Source organism: Mus pahari, chromosome 21, assembly GCF_900095145.1.
Source record: "Mus pahari chromosome 21, PAHARI_EIJ_v1.1, whole genome shotgun sequence".
Taxonomy (NCBI): Eukaryota; Metazoa; Chordata; class Mammalia; order Rodentia; family Muridae; genus Mus; species Mus pahari.
Window position 1 is genome coordinate 30966004 of NC_034610.1, and position 22333 is coordinate 30988336.

Below are 22333 nucleotides of genomic sequence, written 5' to 3' on the forward strand. Positions count from 1 at the left end.
TGTGTGTGTGTGTGTGTGTGTGTGTGTATGCAAGTACAAGGACATGTGTGAAAGTGTGTATGTACATTTGAAGATGCATGTAGGTACCTGTAGAAGTCAGAACAGGGTGCGGGATCTCCTGGAGCTGAGTGCATGCGTGTGCATGCTCAGCTGTAGTTCTGTCCTCTGTCAACTAATTACTAAGAGTGGTAATACTTTACTGCTCTTGAGAGTATTAACGCCACTTTCATTCAGCTACATCTGATCTGCATTTTATTTCCAACGTTTAAGTATGTCCTTTCTCTGTCTGAACATATGTTGATATTCTCCAAAATTGACTCTCTGTAGATAATCATTCTGTGCTACCCTCCTCACAGCTTAACTTGGTCTACACATGCTGATGCTACAACAATTTGTTCTTTAGGTTATGAATTAATGAGAATATCAGGACATAAAATAATTAGTAGGTGATAATAAAGTTTCAATCTCATTATTTTACCCTTGCTGGGGGGGTGCCAGAATTATTGATTCTATGTTTAAATCTGATCGGGTTTTAGAATAGAAATGATGATAGGCACTTTTATACATAATAAAACATATAACCAATTCTGGCAAATTTCATAAATATTCCAATAAGATATGCTACTCCCAGTCCATAGCCATAACCATTCTCCCACATCAGCCTTAGGAAATGCAGAGTACATTTTAAAATAATAAGCATTTTCCAATGGAGACAAATGCCAACCAAACAAATTAATGAGAGGAAAAGCTACATGAAAGTACATTACTGCTCTGATGTTTTCCTGAGTATCTAAGGAAAGAGAACCCTCCCACCCCTAAAACCATTTCCAGTGAGTAAGACAACACTATGATTACAGAGTAGATAATGTATCCAACGGGCACCTACAACACTAAATGCCATTTGCTAAGGACCAGCCACACTCATTAAATTACATTCAAATTATAACATCCCTAAGAAGTCTTTCTGTTTCCATCATTTGCCACACAGTAGAAGGGGCAAGCAAAAGATTAAACATCTCATGATTTGGCTTTCCTTGGACTATAATGGAAATCATTGACCATGTTTTGAAACCAAAGCATCTTAATGAGGTACTAAGTACCAGTTTCAGGCTAACCGTGCCATCCCTTCAAATGAAGATAAATACAGTCAAGGAACAATGTTTGTTCACGTTGAGCCACTAATGGTTTCTACTAAATAGAAGGAAATGTTTCTTGTCAAAGGTTATTAGTGGAATTCTACATCAAAGAAAAGAAACTATATGTTTTCTTTGGGAAAATATTGGGTGACAAGTATGAGGAATTGTGTAATGTTTTACGTTAACTACTACTATTTCCTTTCATACCTCACTGATACCTGGGAGATCCGATCTAGTATATAATAATCATTGATATCCAAGAGTCTCAGATTACCTTAGCTAACCTTCCTGGTTATATAAAAAATAAACTTAAAATCTAAAGTAAATATTTTCATTAGAATTTAAAGAATTTTAAACAAAATTGTGTGTGTGTGTGTGTGTGTGTGTGTGTATAGAGTTAAACAACGGGCATCTTTTTGTATTATGTAGCTGCTCTATCCCCAAACTACATTTCAACTCCTTGGTATTTCCATTCCTGCTTTTTGTTTGTTTGTTTGGTTGGTTTTTTGTTTTTGTTTTTTGAGACAGGGTTTCTCTGTACAGCCCTGGCTGTCCTGGAACTCACTTTGTAGACCATGCTGGCCTCGAACTCAGAAATCCGCCTGCCTCTGCCTCCCGAGTGCTGGGATTAAAGGCGTGCGCCACCATGCCTGGCTATTTTATTTTATTTTATTTTATTTTATTTTATTTTATTTTATGGTTTTATTACCATTCTCATTTTGATGCAGGGACACACTAATTGCCCTGGTCAGCCTTGAATTCTCTCTAAAGCCATAATAGATTGTATACTTGAGATAGTGCTGCCTTAACCTCCTGAGGAGCTGAGGGTTCAGGACTCAGCCACCAAGTCTGGTCTTGTCTTCTACTTCCAATCTTGTCCCAAGCTAGCACTCACTGATCCGTGGCCGTAATATTAGTTATTTTTGCTGTCAAGAAAATATAGCTATGCAAGACTTTGGAGATCTCAAGTTTTGTTCTTCTGTGACTAAACTAAAGGTGCTTGGAGGACGTTCCTTACCAATGTATCTGAAAGAAAAAAGAAGCAAATTTTCATAATTAGAGGAAATGTGGCTCTTCCAGAGTGTAAATAAGAAAATAGGTTCATACAGTTACTATGGGTAGCAGTATAGAACACTTTGGAAAGCTGCAAACAAGTCTACCATGTGACTCAGCTCTTAGACTTCTAAGTAGAAGGCATAATGGAAATAAGAGGAAACCAGCACACCAAAGAGATACCAGCACACTCATGTTTACTGCAAGCTAGTCATAGGAGCAAAGGCAGAATTAGTCTAGCTATCCATCAAAGGATGGAGTAATTAAGATACGATGGTACATATGCACAGTGGGGTGTTGGTTCTAGAGCAAAATGTCATCATTTTTGCATCAAAGTGGATGCAATTTTGGACATTGTGATAAATGAAATAAATGAGACAGAAAGAGAACTAATTGGTTTTTTTTTCAAACATGGAAATTTAAGCAACCTGAAAACAAAACACTGAAGTGTGTGTGTCCGTGTATGTCTCTCTGTGTGTGCATACACACAAACACACACACACACACACACATGCACACACACACATGTGCACACATATTGGAGAAGGGGATGAATTTGAGCATGTTTGGAGATACTGTACTGAATCACATTAATGCTTAATTTATATGTTTAATTAAAAGACTAGAAAAACTCTATAATAACAAACAAGTCAATCAATAAAGATGAATCTGGATGAAGTTCTTTTTTTTTTTTTGTCATTTTTTTTCCTTTTTGGTTTTTCAAGACATTGTTTCTGTTTCAAGACAGGTAGCCCTGGCTGACCTCGAACTTTCTCTGTAGACCAGGCTCATCTTAAACTCAGAGATCTGCTTGCCTCTGCTTCCTGAGTGCTGGGATTAAAGTTGTGCACCACCACTGCCTAGTTGGATAAAGTTTTCTGAGATAAGTCTATATTACGGTTTTCTAAGTTTGTAACAAGAAAATGTCCTTCCCTTTACATACATCTCTATAACTAAAACTTATCAATAAAATTGAATTATCTACAACTTTTGTAACTATGATCAAAGGGTTCAGCTTTTCTTCACAGAGAAGAATAAATGTTATGGCCATACTAAATTGCTGCTTCTCAGAGAAGCTCCTGCATTCCATTCATTACTGATTTCAGTATCCTGAAGACAGTACACCTCTCTTTAGAGTGGGGACTTCTACCATTTATCAAAAAAGTGTCAACACAGATGTCTGCAAGAGCTCATATCACTTAAGAGACAGAGGTCATACTGTTGGATGATTCACTGTTTAGAGTATGGTACATGTTTTGGTATTTAATGTCTATTTTGAACTAAATAGAAAATATGAAATTTTACCACCGATGTTTATTAGTAAAGGATGGGTATAGGGCTATATTGAAAATGAAAGTCACTTTGTATACATTCAAAACAACAAATAATGTGACTGCTTTTGCAAAGGACCTAAGTTCAGTTTCCAGCATCCACATCAGGTGGTTTACAATTACTTTTAACTCCAGGAAGAGGGATCTAACACCCTCTTCTGGTCTTTGCAAGTACTCACACTCACATGTTCATACATACACATGGGTACATGTAACTGTACACACATTAAATTTGTAAATAGTAATCTTCCAAAAGGATAGCCCAGAATGTAAAAAATCATCTTTTTTATTTACCCCTTTATTTACTGGACACTATGTCAGCTATATCAGGAGAGGCTGATTACAATATAATATATAAATATGGCAGCTCACTTCTGTGTTTGGCAGTCTCTTGTATCAAACCTTTATCGTGTTAATATTGTTTCATCTTCATGTGCATGAATGCATGACTGTGTGCCACATGCATGCCTAATGCTCTCAGAGACCAGAAGAGGGTATCAGATCCCCTCTTATAGATGGTTGTGTGCTCCATATAGGTGGTGAGAATTGAACTTGGATCCTTTAGAAGCGGAGCCAGTGTTTAATCACATAGCCATTTCTCCAATCCTAAGAATTTTATGTTAGAGGCTATTTTTTTTTTTGCCCCAAAGAAAATTAGTTAAAATTTGATTCTAGAGTATAGACTGTATTCATGGTGGTATCATGTTAACTCATGCATTTTTCAGGTAGCAATAAGGAGCTGTGTTTCTTATGGCTGATGAGGTGCTGATGGCCTCTGCTATGCTACGTTGTTGAAATTGGCAAGATGTTCACCCGTGATATGTCACAGAGTGACATGACACTGGTCTTTGCAGTCATGTTCTCTGACATTTGGGAGATATTGTGAATGATGATAAAAGTTAATGGCCATGGAGTAATCTGCTTGTTGTTAGGTACAATTTGTTCATAGAAAAGGAAAAAAAAATGATTTACTTAAGTCAGTTTCCAAATTAAGATGCAGAAAGAAGAAATCAGATTATCCTTCTAGAAGGCTGAAATAGATATTTCCCTCCTGCAGCATGTGGGCCAGTTGCTTGGGCTGTAATTTTTAAAACAGTAAAACTTAAGAGAAAGATAAGCTTGTAGACTCAGTGTTCCTCCTATATATATGTGTGTCCTAGGTAGGACATAATTAAGGTTTTACGATTTGGGATAAACAGTTTCTTTGTGCTAGGTGTTACTCTGCTTGCAGTATGCTGTTGTGATGGTAAATACTGACTGTCAACTTAACCAGGATCTAGAAAAACCAAAGAGACAAAGAGACAAGCCTCTGGATATACCTGCTGCTATACCTAGATACTTGGGAGTTTGGGGCAGAAGGATGGTTTAACGTAGGAGTTAAAGGCTAGCTCATTATCACAGCAAAAGACTACCAAAAAGTAAAGTTGTGGAAATCTAAATGCCTAGATAAGTGATACGATGAACATTTTTAGTAGTTTGGGGAAATGATTCATCAGAATCAGACCAGGCTATGGTAAAAATTTAGGCTTGCCAGACTGGGAAGTTAACAGTGATTATAGTATAATGAGAAAAGTTGGGAAGATGTAAAAACAGGATCTAATGTGCATGAAAAGAGGAATTGTCTGAGAATAAGTATAAGGAGAAACCAACGATGGAGAATCCTCCTACACAGATAGCAAATGTTTCGTCAGGTCATCAGTAAACTCTAGTGTGCCAAGGAAAAGGTCAGTTGGAACTTATAAAACTAAACAGCAGGAAAAAAAAGTAATGGAAATGAAGGGACAGAGTATCCAAGGGCCACAAAACAACAACATAAAATATAACGTGTGTTTAATCAGAATGGCAGAATGAGAAAGGGTAAAAGGAAAGAAATAATATTTCTATAAAATTGCTTCAGTATGCAATGACAAATATCAAACCACAGAGAGTTAAAAATATCAAATTAAGAACTAGCTACTTGGGAAATCCTGCTTCAGGTCAACTTCAGGAGTTCTAAGATAATCCAACCCAATCTGGCAGTGACTTCATGGTTTATGAATTCAGACTTGGAACCCATTATGCTTGGCAAGTGGCAGACTCCTCACATTTTAATGTGAGAGGAAAATTATGTAGTACGGAAGGAAAAAGGAAGACCGTGATGATGTCACATCCTCCTCCCAGAGACAATAAATAAAATGTTGGTACATATTTAGAAATAATAGAAATTACTGGCATCTTCCAAGTCTAAAAGAATATTGAAACAATAGAGCCATCATACCCAGATTTAAGACGTAGCTTCTGAAAAGGACAAATTATAGTCTGGGGAGATGGCTAAGTTGATAAAGTGCTTACACACAAGCATGAAGACCCACAAGCTTAAGACCTCAGGACCCCACAAGCATGTACCCACACACTTACATGCACAAATACACGAATATTTACGCACAAAAGAAAGGGACCCTAAAGGATGAATATGAAGAGCTACAAAGCTCCTCAATAGAATGCCCAGATTTCATCTGTGCTGCTGAAGTAGTGACTGCAATGGATTTAGAGAATCTATGAAAATGTTCTGGCTTACACTACAGCTTTGGTCTGCATACTATATACTCTCCCACAGCCATCAGAGCAGAAGCCAAAAGCAAGTTGTCTTCTTAAGGATGAAGATTATATATTAATAATCTTTTCATAGAACTGTATTATTTCCTCATCCTCTAGTGCAATATATGCTAGAGGCAACTATGTCATTTCAGCATTCTATAAATATCAGAATGACCCCATCTGCCAGTGATACCGTATCAGTCAAATTTAAAATGTAGGAAGTACAGAGTACATGAGTCAGTTGAGTGACAGATAATTCCAGTGAGAACTCATGGGATTGGCTCCTCAAGGACAGTGTTTATGAGTTCAAAATTCTAGAGAAGCCAGGACATCTTCTTTATGGGAATAAATATCTCAAACTGTGTTTGCATGGAGAAGCTGGGACATCTTCTCTAAGGTAATGAATATATGAAACTTTGTATGGAGAAGCTGGAACATCTTTCTGGAGATGAATATATCAAACTTGCATGGAGTTTTGTTTGCTTTGTATGGTATACTGAGTGTCATATTCTGATTCCTTTATTGAAAATTTTAGAGATCATTTTTTGTAAATGTAGAGAAAAGGTAGAAGTTGCGACCACTTCTGACTGCTAGATGTTCATTGTAGCTGTTACATTCAGCAGCAGATTTCTTGGCTTGCAGCCTGGCCATGGTACTACAGGTTCACGCAGTATTTCTATAATGCTCTGCTAGACAGTCCCAAAGTGAATTCTATAGCACTAGAGTGGCCAATGTGATTTGCAGTAAGGGATTATGCAAAAATTAAAAATCAGCTCTCTGTAATTTTAGTGGTCCTGGTAGAGGCTGATTGCAAAAAGTTAAGTGACTAAGAGACCCTGTTGGTCATTGTGACTTGGTCTTCTCAGACCCTCTGAAAATTGTCTACATCCATTTGTAGTCTACTATATTGCTGAAGGGAGGGGAGGGATATGCAAAGTTTCAAGAAGTTAGTATACAGAATCACATGTTAGAGAGAGCAGAGCTATTGATATATCCAATTCCTCTCCAAGGACAAATCTGGAACAATGCATTAAAGAGATATGCTCCCAACACACAGTTGGCATTACTTGGCAATTCTGATCATCAGCATTTCATTGGAGAAAAATAAAATTGCCCAGATTAAAAATATGGGCTGCAGTAGGAAGAAAGACCAGGGTGTGAATGCTTCAGTCCTACATAGAGGGGGGAACAGGATGATCACGTTAGGAAGAGGGAGGGAAGGGGGCCTGGGAGGGAGAGAAGAGAGGGAGGAAAAAAGGGGGGGGGGAGTTAAGATCAGGTACTGGAGGGGACAGGAGAGAGGGACAGAGGGTCAGGAAATTGAATAAAAATATGTAGCAGTGGGGGGTGAGAAACTGGGGTTAGCTATTGGAGAGTCCCAGACTCTAGGGAAGCAAGAGGCTCCCAGGACCCAATGGGGATGACTTTAGCAGAAATGCCCAGCAACGTGGAAAGAGAACCTGTAGAGACCACCTCCAGTAGACAGGCATGGGCCCCCCGTCGAGGAATGGAGTTACCCACCCATCTTAAAGTTTTTAACCCAGAAATGTTCTGGTCCAAAGGAAAAACAGGGACAAAAAAAAATGAAGCAGAGACTAAAGGAAGGGCCATCTGGGGACCACCCTACCTGGGGATCCATCCTGCCTGCAGACACCAAACCCTACACTGTTGCTATTGCCAAGAGGTGCTTACTGACAGAAACCTGGTGTGGCTGTTCCCTGGGAGGTTCTGCCAGCACCTGACCAATGCAGATGAGGATGCTTGGTTCCAACCATCAGACTTAGCCCAGGGACCCCTTGTGGGGGAGCTGGAGGAAGAAGTGGAGGGGGATTACAACCCTAGAGGAAGAACGATGTCATCTGGCCGGACCACCCAGTGTTCCCAGGGACTAGACCACCAACCAAGGAGAGTACAGGGAGGGCTCCAGGGCTCTAGATACATATGTAGCAGAGGATGGCCTTGTCTGACATTAATGGGTGGGGAGGTCCTTGATCCTCTGGAGGTTTGGTGCCCCAGAGTAGGGGGATGCTGGAACAGTGGGATGGGAATTGGGGGTAGATCCTCAAAGGGGGAAAAGGGCTGATGTGGGATGGGGGGTTGTGGAGGGGTGACCAGGAAGGGGGCTATCATTTGAGATGTAAATGAATGGAATGATTTATAAAAAAATTAAAATAAATTAAAAAATATTGGCTGCCTTTTGACATACTGAAATAAGAACGGCTAGGGAACTGGAATAAAGGATCATTTGGAAAAAACTTATGGGTAAAGAGTCCTTTGGATGAAACTTATGGATGGGCCTATGAGAATCAACAACAAAAACATAAACAAAAAACAAAAAACAACAATGTGCACACAAACACACACACACACACACACACACACACACACACACACACACACAGACCACAGGGTCTGCTTGCTCTGCATAGTATCCCTAGGGTTACATTCTCTGCAAAAGATGACACAGCAAATATATTAGAGAGGCAAGATGATTCTTCCAGCAGATGTTGGCCAGCATGTCCTTAGCCACTTTGTTGATTGTTCATGAATAGGGTAGTAACCATGGTGACCTAAATGGAGGCAAAGTCACTTTGCAACACAAGATGCTTTACAAGCAGGAGGATAGCCCTGGCTGCTAGATGCTGACAATCCTCTTCCATTCTTACCCCTGTTAGCCTGCTTGTGCTTGTGGATTTTCACTGGTTTCCTCTGGTAATAAATCGATAATAACTTGTTTGTATATAAATGCACATTTCAGGACTTGCTTTGGGGAAGCCCTTCAATAAGTTTTCAAAAAAAATATCAGAAATACCTTTAACTGTCTTATGTAATACATACAATTTTGTTTTTTATGTTAATTAGAGATCCTTAATGGAGGAGATGCAGTTTCTGATGGAGCTAAGTTTGAGTTTTCAAGGATAATGAGATTGGGCTGCTTTTCATTGGTTCCTAAACTTCTCCATCAGAAGGTCTCTACTAGAAAGTGGAATTGCAACCCTCGATTCCTTGCTTGTAGAAACACATGTAGTTGTCCCATGATAAACCTGCAAAAAGATGTTTTGCTACATCTCTTAAATATGTGTATGTTTATGTGGTGTATGTGTGCATGCACATGCATGTACAGGCGCACATATGCATGTGTGCACATGACTGATGTTGACCTGGAATGTCTCCTTCAATCACTCTCCACCCAGATTTTGGAAACAAGCTCTCTCAAAAAAGGTTGACCTTGTTATTTGCGCTAGAATAATTGATTAGTAGCAAGTAATTTGCCATCCACCTTCCATTCCCATGAAATGGCACAGACACACATACACACTCACAAATGAATACACACATGAATTGATAAATACATTTAAAACACATTAAAATTAAATGCATTACAAAGAATACATTAGAAAATGACTGGTGTTATAAACAAAGAGCATATTAATCTCATGATAACTTCTACATTATTATTGTATGAATAGTTATCCTCAAATGATATATTTTCTATATATCTTAATGTAACTTGAATAATCATAGCTTTGAAGTTATCCTTAAAAATGCATGATTGTGCCGGGCGTGGTGGCGCACGCCTTTAATCCCAGCACTCGGGAGGCAGAGGCAGGCGGATTTCTGAGTTCGAGGCCAGCCTGGACTACAAAGTGAGTTCCAGGACAGCCAGGGCTATACAGAGAAACCCTGTCTCGAAAAAAGAAAAAAAAAAATGCATGATTGTTTTAAAACATGCATGTTTTAGATATTTATCAAAATATGTATAAATGCAGCTTATTTAAAACCTTTATTAACATTTAACTTTAAGAATTCAACATTGATTATTCTATATGTGTAGATAGCTTCTTAGTTCCCATTTCTTTTATTTTCTGGAGCCCTCAGGGATGGCAAACCGGGCAGTAGCCCTTCAGGACTGTATTCAAAGACCTGGCTGCCAGATCATTCTGAAAGATATTGCTGAGTTATAAAGTAGATCAAAGTCTTTTTAAAAATGCTTGGTTATGGTTAGCAGCTGATTTTTAAACAGACTTCTGTCCTCCTAGATTCAAGTTTAAAGGTTGCACATCATTGTCCCATAGATAAAACAGAATTGCCTTCTTTTCCAGATGGCTAACACTTTTAAAGTCTCCAATTCATAAAATAAAATCAATATTCACTGTATATTTGTTCCTCAGCTTGGGGGTCAGTTGGGCAGTTGATTAAAAATATGTACAAAGATGTTTGTCTCTAAACTGTTAAGAAGGAAATGAATAACTTATTCTATATGAATACATAGCCTGGTAGCTCCCATTAGTTTTAATATCTGGAATCTTCAGAGACAGGAGTTTCTGCTTTTACTCTAACAGCTCTGTAATTCAGTTTAATATCTTATTTTCATATGGTTCTCTCCCCCATCCCCAGAACACTAAACTGATTCTACTTTTTGACAGCACTATAAGTTTGAGCTAAACTGTCTGAGCTCCATAGCTTAACCCCAGTTAGGTATGCACTGAAATATCAGCTCTAAAACAAACTGAACTTTGTTAGTGTACTTGAATTTTGTATGGGCTCTACATCTGGAAAGGATGAATACGTAAATTTAAAATCACATTCATAGCAGATACACATGTGTGTAATTCAAACTAATGGTTTGACTTATATATCTATATATCTGTCCATATAAATTTTTCTCCACATGCATTTGATATATAAATATGTACAAAAAGAGATTATATATATGTATATATGTGTGTGTTACATGTATAAATATATTATACATTTATACATGGCATATTAATATACATGTATCAAGTAAGCAAGAAGAATTAGAGGGGAAATTCTAATTATCTTTTACTCTGAGGAAACATATCTTAGAATTTCTCCCTCCACCATCCCTGGCCCGGCACACCTGTAGGCAATATTTCCACAGAGGAGAAATCATCCTGATGAGACCTTCCTGGGAATCCAACATGTGCACGGGTGTGTGTATGCATTCTGAGAAACACTGCAGCTCTTTTCTCCCAGAGAGTTATCAGGTCCTCTTACTAAACACCCTCAAAGTTCTATGTTAAAGACTTACTTTAAAGCTTTGTTTATGCCAGCATTTAAAAAAATCAGCTTGCACACCATCACTGCAGAGTTAATGCTAATGATGGCCTTTATCTGTGCTTGGCACAACTTGTTCTATGGACAGGGACTCAGGGGGAATAAGCCAGAACTACTTGAATCTTGGCAGGCATGAATAAAAACAGGGACCTTGTTTGTGTGTCACCCTGGACAGGTTTGCAAAATGTTTCCCTAATGATTTCTAGATTTCTTCTTTCTCTAATCTCTAAACATTGACTCCTATTACCAGTAACTATAATAATCACACTATCATGAAAAATTTACAAGTGATTTTTTGGGGGGGGGGTTGAGCAACCTAATTTTTCCCATTTATTGAATATTTTTTCTAACATAATATATTCTGATTAAAGTTTTTCCTCCTAGCTCCTCCCACCTCCCCTCCTACCGGGATCCTCCTTTTCTTTCTCTCATTAGGAAACAAACAGGCTTATAAGGTAATATAATATAATAATATCTAACACATCAGAATTAGACAAAAAACAAATGGAAGAAGAAGAGCCCAAGTGTACTGGCAGGTTTTGTGTCAACTTGACAGAAGCTGGAGTTATCACAGAGAAAGGAGCTTCAGTTGAGAAAATGCCTCCATGAGATCCAGCTGTGGGGCATTTTCTCAATTAGTGATCAAGGGGGGAGGGCCCCTTGTGGGTAGTGCCATCTCTGGGCTGGTAGTCTTGGATTCCATAAGAGAGCAGGCTGAGCAAGCCAGGGGAAGCAAGCCAGTAAGTAACAGCCCTCCATGGCCTCAGCATCAGCTCCTGCTTCCTGACCTGGTTGAGTTCCAGTCCTGATTTCCTTTGTTGATGAACAGCAGTATGGAAGTGTAAGCTGAATAAACCCTTTCCTCCCCAACTTGCTTCTTGGTCATGATGTTTGTGCAGGAATAGAAACCCTGATTAAGACACCAAGAGAAGGCATAAGAAACAGAGGCTCACTTATTTATATACTCAGGAATCCCATGAAAACACTAAACTGGAAGCCATAATATATACACAAAGCATCTATAGGGTGAAAATAGAAGAAAAATATATATGTACTATTTATTGCATGTAATATTTATAGTATGTATAATAAATAATAAAACTTAAAAGATAATATATCTTCTAAAAAAAGGAAAAGCCCTCACAGGAAATTGTGAAGTAAGGAACCTCCAAAGATGTTGAGCTCATTTTTCTGTCCATCTACTGCTGGGCATGTAGCCTGCCCTTAGGACTGATTTGTTTCTCCACTGAGACTCCCTTGGGGGAAACTAAATTTTTATTTGCGAGAGGTTTTCAAATATTGACAGCTTCTGGGTTAGGAATGGTGGTGTCTTAGTCAGGGTTTCTATTCCTGCACAAACATCATGACCAAGAAGCAGTTGGGGAGGAAAGGGTTTATTCGGCTTACATTTCCACATTGCTGTTGATCACCAAAGGATGCAGGACTGGAACTCAAGCAGGTCAGGAAGCAGGAGCTGATGCAGAGATTGTGGAGGGATTTTCTTTACTGGCTTGCCCAGCCTGCTCTCTTATAGAACCCAAGACTACCAGCCCAGAGATGGCACCACCCACAAGGGGACTTTCCACCATGATCACTAATTGAGAAAATGTCTTACAGCTGGATCTCATGGAGGCATTTCCCCAACTGAAGCTCATTTCTCTGTGATAACTACAGCTGTGTCAAGTTGACACAACACTAGCCAGTACAATTGACCCCTTGTCAACTTGACATACAAACACATCACTAGTAAGCCTCAACCCTTAGTTTCTTATTCATCCCCAAGATCTAAACAACTTTAAAAGTCCCACAGTCATTACATATTAAAAGTCCAATCCTTTTAACATATCCAGTATCTTTTAAAATTCAAAGTCTTTTAACTGTGGGCTTCACTAAAAACTTCCTTCAAGAGGGAAAAATATCAGGGCACAGTCACAATCAAAAGCAAAAATCAATCTCCAACCATCCAATGTCTGGGATCCAACTCACGATCTTCTGGGCTCCAACAAGGGCTTGGGTCACTTCTCCAGCCATGCCCTTTGTAGCACACACATTGTCTAGGCTCCAGCCACATGTACTCCACTGCTGCTGCTGTTCTTGGTAGTCATCTCATGGTACTGACATCCCCAAAATGCTGTTGTCTTCCACTGTAACTTGGCTTTAACAATAGCCTCTCAAAGGCTCTCTTCATGATGCTAATCCTCCACTCCTTTGCATGACCCCTTCAGTCCTGGGCCATCAATTGCAACTGAGGTTGCACCTTCACCAATGGCCTTCCATGGCCTCTCACAGTGCTGTGCTGCATGACCCCTTTATGCCTTCAAAACCAGCACCACCTGGGTGGCTCTTACATATTACCAAGTCCCACTGAAGCACAAGGTCCACAACCTTGGCTATCTCTGGAATACAGCCTCTTTGTACTCTCAGGAAACACTTCTCAGAAGATTTCACCTCAGTAATGCTGGTCTCTTCTTAATTACCACTAATTTCTTAGCCCCAGCTAACCATCATCAATAGTCCCAGTAATGCAATAGTTTCACTTTAGTAGTTCTGGTATCTTGTTAATCACAGCTGATTCTTCAGCCCCAGATAGCCAGAACCACAGAATCTTCACAATCAAATTAGCAATGGCCCTGAAAAAAGTTGTTAATCTTCCCTCTGAAATTTCACAAGCCAGGCCTCCATCTTCTGCACTGTTCTCAACATTATCTTCCAAGCTCCTACATAACATCTAACAGAGCTCTTAACACCAAATAGATCTTCTGGCCCAAAGTTCCAAAGTCCTTCCACAGTCCTCCCCAAAATATGGTCAGGTTGTCACAGGAATACCCCACTCTGCTGGTACCAATTTGTCTTAGTCAGGGTTTCTATTCCTGCACAAACATCATGACCAAGAAGCAAGTTGGGGAGGAAAGGGTTTATTCAGCTTACACTTCCATACTGCTGTTGATCACCAAAGGAAGGCAGGACTGGAACTCCAGCAGGTCAGGGAGCAGGAGCTGATGCAGAAGCCATGGAGGGCTGTTACTTACTGGCTTGCTTCCCCTGGCTTGCTCAGCCTGCTCTCTTACCCCCTTGGTCACTAATTGAGAAAATGCCTTATAACTGGATCTCGTGAAGGCATTTCCCCAACTGAAGCCCCTTTCTCTGTGACAACTCCAGCTAGTGTCAAGTTGACACAAAACTAGCCAGTACAGGTGGTATGTGCCCACTTCTTTCAGCTCAAGGTCCCACAGGTCTGGTACAGATCGGTGTAGGCTCTGCACATGGTACCTCGATCTCTGCGAGATCACATGTGTGTGCCAGTCATGATGATTCAGAAAGCCTTGTTCTCTTGCCATCCCCATCCTCCCTTCCCTGGGGCTTTTACACTATTCCTGCATCCTGAAAGGAGGGATTTGATAAAGTGATCCCGCTTAAGATGCCGCTGACTTCCAAGGTCTCTCACTGCACATTGCCTGGCTGTGGCTCTCTCTGTTTGTTCCCATCTGCTGAGAAGGAATCTGTTCTTAAGATGGCTGACCAACACTGATCTGTTTCCCTGACCAGAGAGAGTACAAGTGCTTATTTTAAAAGGAAAAAAAAAAGAATTATTTTATACTCTCTTGATACAAGTTAAAAAAAAATGATGAGTCTTTAATTAAAACTTCAACAGGAAAATATTCTTAAAGGGAAATTTAATTGGCAGTATCGGGACTAGGGAATCCAGGGGTTTTTCTTCTTTTTCCAGCACTGCTATCCGTGGACCACCCCGTAAGCATTAAGTCTCCAGGTCCACAGCTGAGAGCTAGGAAACTATCTCCCATCAAGGAAGTGAATAGGAGGCAGTTTCTCACTTATACCTAACACTGGAAGGCTGATAAAAATGAGAGCGTTACAAGCAACTAAGGCAGGCACAGCTCGGGATCAGTCAATATGCTTCCCTAAAGAAGAGCACACCAATTAGTTTATTCAGTACCCAATGGTCAACCATGAAAACAGGCATGCAAGTAACATTGAGCAGGCTATACTTAGAGACACATATACACAAACACACATGCACCCACACACCACCAACAATTAATGAAATTAAGAGGCTATGCATTTGAAAGAGAGTAAGGAGGGCTGAGGGGGAAAGTTTGTAGGGAGGAAAGGCAAGGGAGAAATGACCTTATTATATAATAATTTCAAAAATAAAAGAGATTATTTAAAAAGTGAAAGAAACAGCAAACTAAAAGCAGTACCATTGATAGAACTCTGTTTCATAACAACCTAGTTACTTCTTGATGCCTTTTTTTTTTTTTTTTTTTTTTTTTTTTTTTTTTTTTTTGTCTTTTTTTTTTTTTTTTTTTTTTTTTTTTTTTTTTTTTTTTTTTTTTTTTGTGCTATTTGCCATAGACTAGACCCAGTCGGCCCCTCTTAATCCATCAGAAGGCAAGAATGGGGGTGACAAACAGGACACAAGGGAGTGTGCTGGATCTGAATGTATTGTCCCAATGAACACCAGACTTTTTTATACAGAAGAAAAACCAAAAACCAGGGGAATACCTCTGCCAAGTTACAGTGACACAAAACAAAAGGAATGCATACATCACCAGGCCTTGTTTACCACTTGATTAAAAAGATCAGCTTAACAAAGGAGACAGTGAATGCTCTGATGCAATGTTAGTAGATTGTTAAACCCACCACCAGGGATTCTTTAGTAAATACCTGATTATGCTATTCCTCTGGGCCTAGTGAAGAAAAGTGTGTTTGAGTGTGACTCGGCTATTGTCCTAAGTAATCACTATGCAGACCAGCCCTGAGCTCTCCTAGCTCTGTACTTTGTAATGCCTGATTATTTTCACTGTCTCTACTAGAAGTGAATTTGAATGTTACTGAATAGGTAACATTCTTACTGAATTCCAGCTCACCATTGACTTCAAGGATTGTCTAGGAACCATTGGAACACTGGTGGAGGCTTAGCTATATCAAAGAATCAATCCTTAAAGGCACTTATAATAAAACAATACTGAAAGAGAGCACGTGGATCCATACACCAGACTAACAGGGTTTGAGTATACAGGCTATGAGAATGCCAAGGTTCCAGGAAGCATAGTTTCCTTGAAACTCTTTGCCTCATGAGTGCTTCCAGGCCTCTTGGCCTATCAAGCAGACTTCACTGGAGTGGGCGCAGCACTTATTATTTTTTAATTAATTTTTGCTACAATATATTTTGAGTATGTCTTCCCTTCCCTCAACCCCCAGTGCTTCCTCACCTTTCTGTCTACAAACCTGTATGTTCTAGATTTTTAACATGGTTTATCTATTTATTTTTCAGTCTTAACGCTACTCAGTTCATTTTACTGTCTTTTTTTAGCCTTTTTTGATTGACACCTACTAGTATAGAAGACCTAGCTCCATTTGCCATTTAGATCTGCTCCCTTCTAAAAGAACTACAGAGCAATTGTGCTGAAATTTGATTCCCTCCATATCTCACATTCATCTTCTAAAATTTCATTTCCTTAGAGAAGCCGTCTTTCCGCAAAACAATCCATTTCATTTGGACACAGCATGACCAGGATGGTTTCTTTAATCTTGGATTTAAACACTTCCCAGCAGCACCTTTTACAGTAGTTACTTCCCTTGCAGAGGGAGCTAAGAGTAACAATGGAGGACTGAGTACCTGTGTTGAAATACTGAACTCAAGCACTGATGAGTTCCTTAGAGGCTGCTACTCCTCAGATGCCTTTTCTCCTGCATCCTCAGGTCTTACCCATCTTCCCTTCTTGCCATGGGGATGCTTTGTTCTTGTTGCTGTTACTGTTCTGTCTCTGAGGTTGCCTTCCCTCACCTGCTAGCTCTGATGTCTGGAATCTGATGATTGTCCTTAGCACCAAATCAGGTCATAGTTTACTAAATTAAAACCACAGGATTTCAGGGGCAATTCCTTGTTGCTTGAAGTCAGTGTGTTTGCAATGTTGTCTCAGTGACAGGTGACAACTTGTGACACAAACACTGCTCCCACCCAACGCAGTATTCATCATGTCACTCTGAGAGACGCTGTGGTCCCTCCTCTCCTTTCCTAAGAAAATGTTTCAGGGAAATTTACTTTCCAGAGAGCTACAGTGACCTCTACTTATACTTGTGTCACTCATTCTTCTTGTTGTGACATTTCACTCTGTTGTCATTGCAAAATCCCAATGTGTTTGCTTTCAATTACTAAACTGTAAATATTTAAGACTGACAATAATAACAAATGACTGCTGGCTCTGTGCTCAATATTGCAAGGAGAACATGGTACACCGTAGCATAGAAATCCTTCGATGAAATTATACTTTATATACTTCACTCTAAATCGAAATTCAGGATGACGCTGCAAGAAATAAACATTGAACATAATTCACCATTGAAATTCTCCTCTTTGACAATTGGTTATTTTCCTGATTCCTTCCAGTTCAATACTTTGAATGACACCTACATATTTGACAGCTTCCAGATAAATACTTACAGTGAGTGTCTTCCTATCTTCTCTTTAAATTGTGTGTTTGCATAGCAAACTGATAATTATTATGAATATTATTACCACTGTTTTAATGTCATAGTGATTTCAAACACAATTTGCTCCACAAACAAACCTCTAGATTTACCCTAAAGTCTAGGGACTCAGCCTGCCTATGTTTCCAAATGACAAATCCCTGCTATTTTTCCAGGCCAAAGTCCTGCAGAACCTAAAGGATATGTATTTATCAAACAACACTTTGGACTCTATTTTTTCACTGCAACCACTTCCTGGCATTTCCTCACTGGTCCAAGTCATCTGGACCTCTAGAGTTCAAGTTAGGATATGACCAATGCTCAGTAGTCTTTGTTAAAAATCCACAAAATGAGTGTATCCTCTCTATTTCCCGGATCTATTAGCCTTTGGAAGAAACATTATAAATCTCCATATATAAAATATCATTTTTACAGGTCTTCAAATGAAATCTTCAAGTTACATAAGGTTCACACCATGTAATATAGAATGACTATTTTCTTTTAGGAAAGTTTTGGGGGAAACCTTTATATCCAATGAAGGTACCCATTGTTTATGATTCAACAACATATACACTGTGGAAAAGATTTTTATAAAATCCTTTTGACATGACAAGCTCAATAATCTTTCCAAATAGTGGGTATTTAATGACATTGCCATTACATGCAGGTGGCCTGTCAGTGAAATTTAAGAAATATGTTAACTCCTCTTGTGTGTCTCCAAGCCTTATTAAGTTTTGTATTAACAGGGCACATCTATGAATGGAAGAACAGAAAATAGCACGTCTTTCAAGACCACTGAAAAAGGATCTAATGAATTTGTTCTGAAACAAGCTTAACAAACGCCCTGTTTTACTCCCTGGTGCCAGCAGCAAAAGCTAATCCCCAGAGACCTTAAAATAGCGCATGGTCTAGAAATAGATTCGAACAGAACATCATGTCTGTATCAAAAGGAAACTGAGAGGTGAATAAGAGAAGGTTAAGCACAACGGTAAGAACTAGAAATAAATTTAATACTTTATTCGCAGTCTTAGCAAGATATCATAGGGCAGAGAGAAAATGTGAGAGAGCAAAGCTCTGTATGTAGACTCAGAGGGGAAGAAAGGCTTCAAATCTGAGCTGATTTTACCAAACATCATGCCTTAGAAAACTAATCCTTGTAAACCTAAGAGTATCAAATATGATGTTTTAGAAAATGGTGTTTAAATAACTTCACAATAGAGAATATTGACCAATTACGAAGCTAAAAGTTAATTGATAATCTGGAGTCACTTGAACACATGAACTTGAGGCAACATACAGATGTCAACATCCCATGGCTTGAAATTTTTCTGTGTAGTGAGCATTTCAAGGTTTCTAAACTTCTAGGTGTTACTGTTCTCAACATTACTGGCGCTCAGTAGACAAATTTCTGCGATGCTACTGTTTTACTAGTGGCCAAAATAGAACCAGAAACTCACATACACTCAGTTCTCATCTCCTGGCTTAGTGGAAAAGTCTGCTCTGTGAAGTTTGCAGTGTGAACCATCTTTTATCCTGTTCATGAAGCTAAGATTTCTAAGTTATATTTACAAGCTTTAATATGAATTATTAATGTAAAGAAATCAAATTGATGACTGAATCATTTGTTCTGGTTTTCAAAAAGCAATCATAAACAGATACACACACACACACACACACACACACACACACACACACACACACACATCTCCTGAGACTTTGAGTGTTCCAAACCATCCACAGCTTCCTTCTTCTCATCTATCTCTTTTTCTCTCCATTAATAACTAGCATCCACCAGTTCAGACAGGGATAGACTGTCATTTAGTTTCCCTTCTCTGTGCCCTTTGTCTTCTCTGCTTTTTCCTGTCGCAAAAATGCAGGAGGTGATGCAGGAGCAGTGTCTTGTCTGCCTTCCACTAAAAACAAAACAAAACAAAACAAAAACAAAACGCAAAGCCTCAGGTGGCAAGGCATCTTGGGCATGAATGTCAAGCAGGTCTGGTCATTTGCTAGGTGTTGTGCTCACTGCAGACTGGACTCACTAACCTTGGGGTTTTGTCCCCTGAAAAAATAAATATATTCATCAATTTGGTTGTTTGTACAAGTTTCTAATATTGGTGATGGAAGGACTCCACATCCTTTACCAGATACACTTGCTTGTTACAAAGTGACTTCCTGTTTGGTTTCAGACCCTGGGATAAGGAACTGAGGTGCTTATTTTACACACCAAAGCAGACCTGGTCTCCAGGTTCTCCTTGTCAGCAATTCCTCTAGGCTCTGCCCAACAGTTACCTACCTACAGCTTGCAACTCTGCCAGCCAGGTATGAGCCAAGAGCCAGGCATATAAGACCCGAAGCCAAACAGTGGATGAAGCTTCAGGACTCTTGTGGAAGAATATGCACCTCAGTCCCTTGTCCCAGGTCTGAAACCAAACACTTCTTTTCCCCAGTAAACTTGCTCTTTTGGATCACGCCTGTCACATGGCTTGCTCGTTCAGGGGACACCTTGGCTGGATCTGCTGAGGGGCTCCCTCCCGCATTATTACACCCTTTCATAAAGCACAATGTTCCCAACACCCCTCAGTCCCTACCTGTCATACCCTGTCTCGAACCCTGAACTTTCCCAGCGCAGGGGCTGGACTGCCCTTTCCCCAGATGCTCTTCCTATAGAATCCAGACATTCAGGTCTCCTAGCACTCTCTTGCAGGTGCTCTGTCTTTCTCGCTTCCCCCTCTGCCCTTCTCTCTGGGACTTTCTTGGCCAGGGCCCCTGCGGGTCAGTGAATTAGCAGGAGAGCAGCTTGCCAATAAACCTGCTTATATATAAAATTTAATGTGGTTTGAACTGGGCCACTTCACCAGCAGAGAAATAACCTAACACCTCTGAGTAAGGTCTTTTCCAAACGTGTGTTGCCACAAACCATTATTGGTTATTTGGTGGCATCTGGCCTTACTGAACTCACGCTTCCCCATTTTGAGTTGCCTTTTATTGGAAATTTATGGTTTAATTATAAACAAAATACAATTCTAGGCACGGACTGTTTTATTTCCTTCATCTTGATTAAGCCTATGAGCTCATTGTAATCACTAACTTTAACAATAATGATACTTTTTTTTACTAGTTATAATTTTGTTCATTATTGTGTAGGAGAGAGTTATAAATATTGATGCTTATTATATGATCAAAAAACTAACAGATAAAAGCAATGCATTTTTCAGAATATATTTAACAGAGTGATAACTGGATAGATTAGCTTCTTCACCTTTTATTTCTTTAAATCCTTATCTTTGTATGCACAGATTAGCAATGACATGAACAAATATAAAATACAGATAAAATAAAATAATAACACATGATCTTTAATAGAACTCAGGAGAAAAATAATTCTTTAAAGTTCCTCCCATAAAAATTTAATAATAATTTCTTTTTTATGGGATAGGAAATAAAACAGAAATGTTTTGTTAAACAGAATTTTATTTGAAAAATCATCATATAGGAGACAGAAAATACATTTTAAAACTTATATGAAATATGTTTTTATTAATTTTCACATCTAATTATAATTTTTCAGAAACAGTTGTCTGTATAGCTATGATAGGTCTGGAGTTAAAGTGAGTGTAATGTTGGATCTGACTTATTTACGATGATGGATAAGGACAGCTAGTTGAATATGACTCTCAAGCACAAATACTGCAGGAAAAACTCAGATCTCTTAGAACAGCTGCATGGAGACTCATTTTATAAAGCCCATTAAAAGACAAAAGCAATCTACGTTCATAAAAGCTAATCTGCCGTTCCCTGTAGAGGACAAGGAACTTTAAGATCAAAGAGGTCAGCTTGTTGATAGACATGAGGACAGACAGAAACTTCTCAGACTCTGCTCTTGAGACGAGTACAATTCACAGCTTTTATTCTATAGTATGTACACCTCTAGCAAATAACATACAGTTTTTTTTCTAGTGCTAGATAACTAACCCATAGGTTCACTCATACTTAACAAACACAAAACGTCCACTGCTGCTGAATACTGTTTTGAAAGTCTCTGGGTTTCTGATATTGTATTTGCTTAAGACTAGCTTTTTGATAATTCTTTAAAGCTTACATGTTTCTTATGTCTAGATTTAAAAGATCACTAGTGGCTCATATGGAAAGCTGAACATTGGTGATCCAGATCTGGTGATGAAAGACATATGCAGGATTTTTATTCTGTTCCTTCAAGTCTTTATAGTATTTTAATGTTAAAGAAAGAGCCATGGGACTAGAGAGATGGGTCATACCAACCAACCTGACTATCCTTATTTCTTATGAAAGATAGACCCATTGCTTAGAATAAGAGTCAACTCGTTTAAAGCATTAGATACTGTACACATGCAAGGTTTTACAGAGGATTCTGAGAGATGCAAAGATAGGATTTTACTTTAGTAAATATAGGGATATAGAAAAAATATATAAAAATTTTGAAAACTAATAAGTTTGAAAAAACATTAAATAGGAATATAAATTAAATTTTTGTATGAAATCAATCACGAGTCACAGAGTTCCGTATCCAGAATAATAGCCATATTTTGACAATCCAAATTAATAGTATTGTTGAGAAATTGACACTAGAATATTAAAGATGTGGAAAGTAAATAGTTTTTATTTACAATATGGTTTAACTTCCCT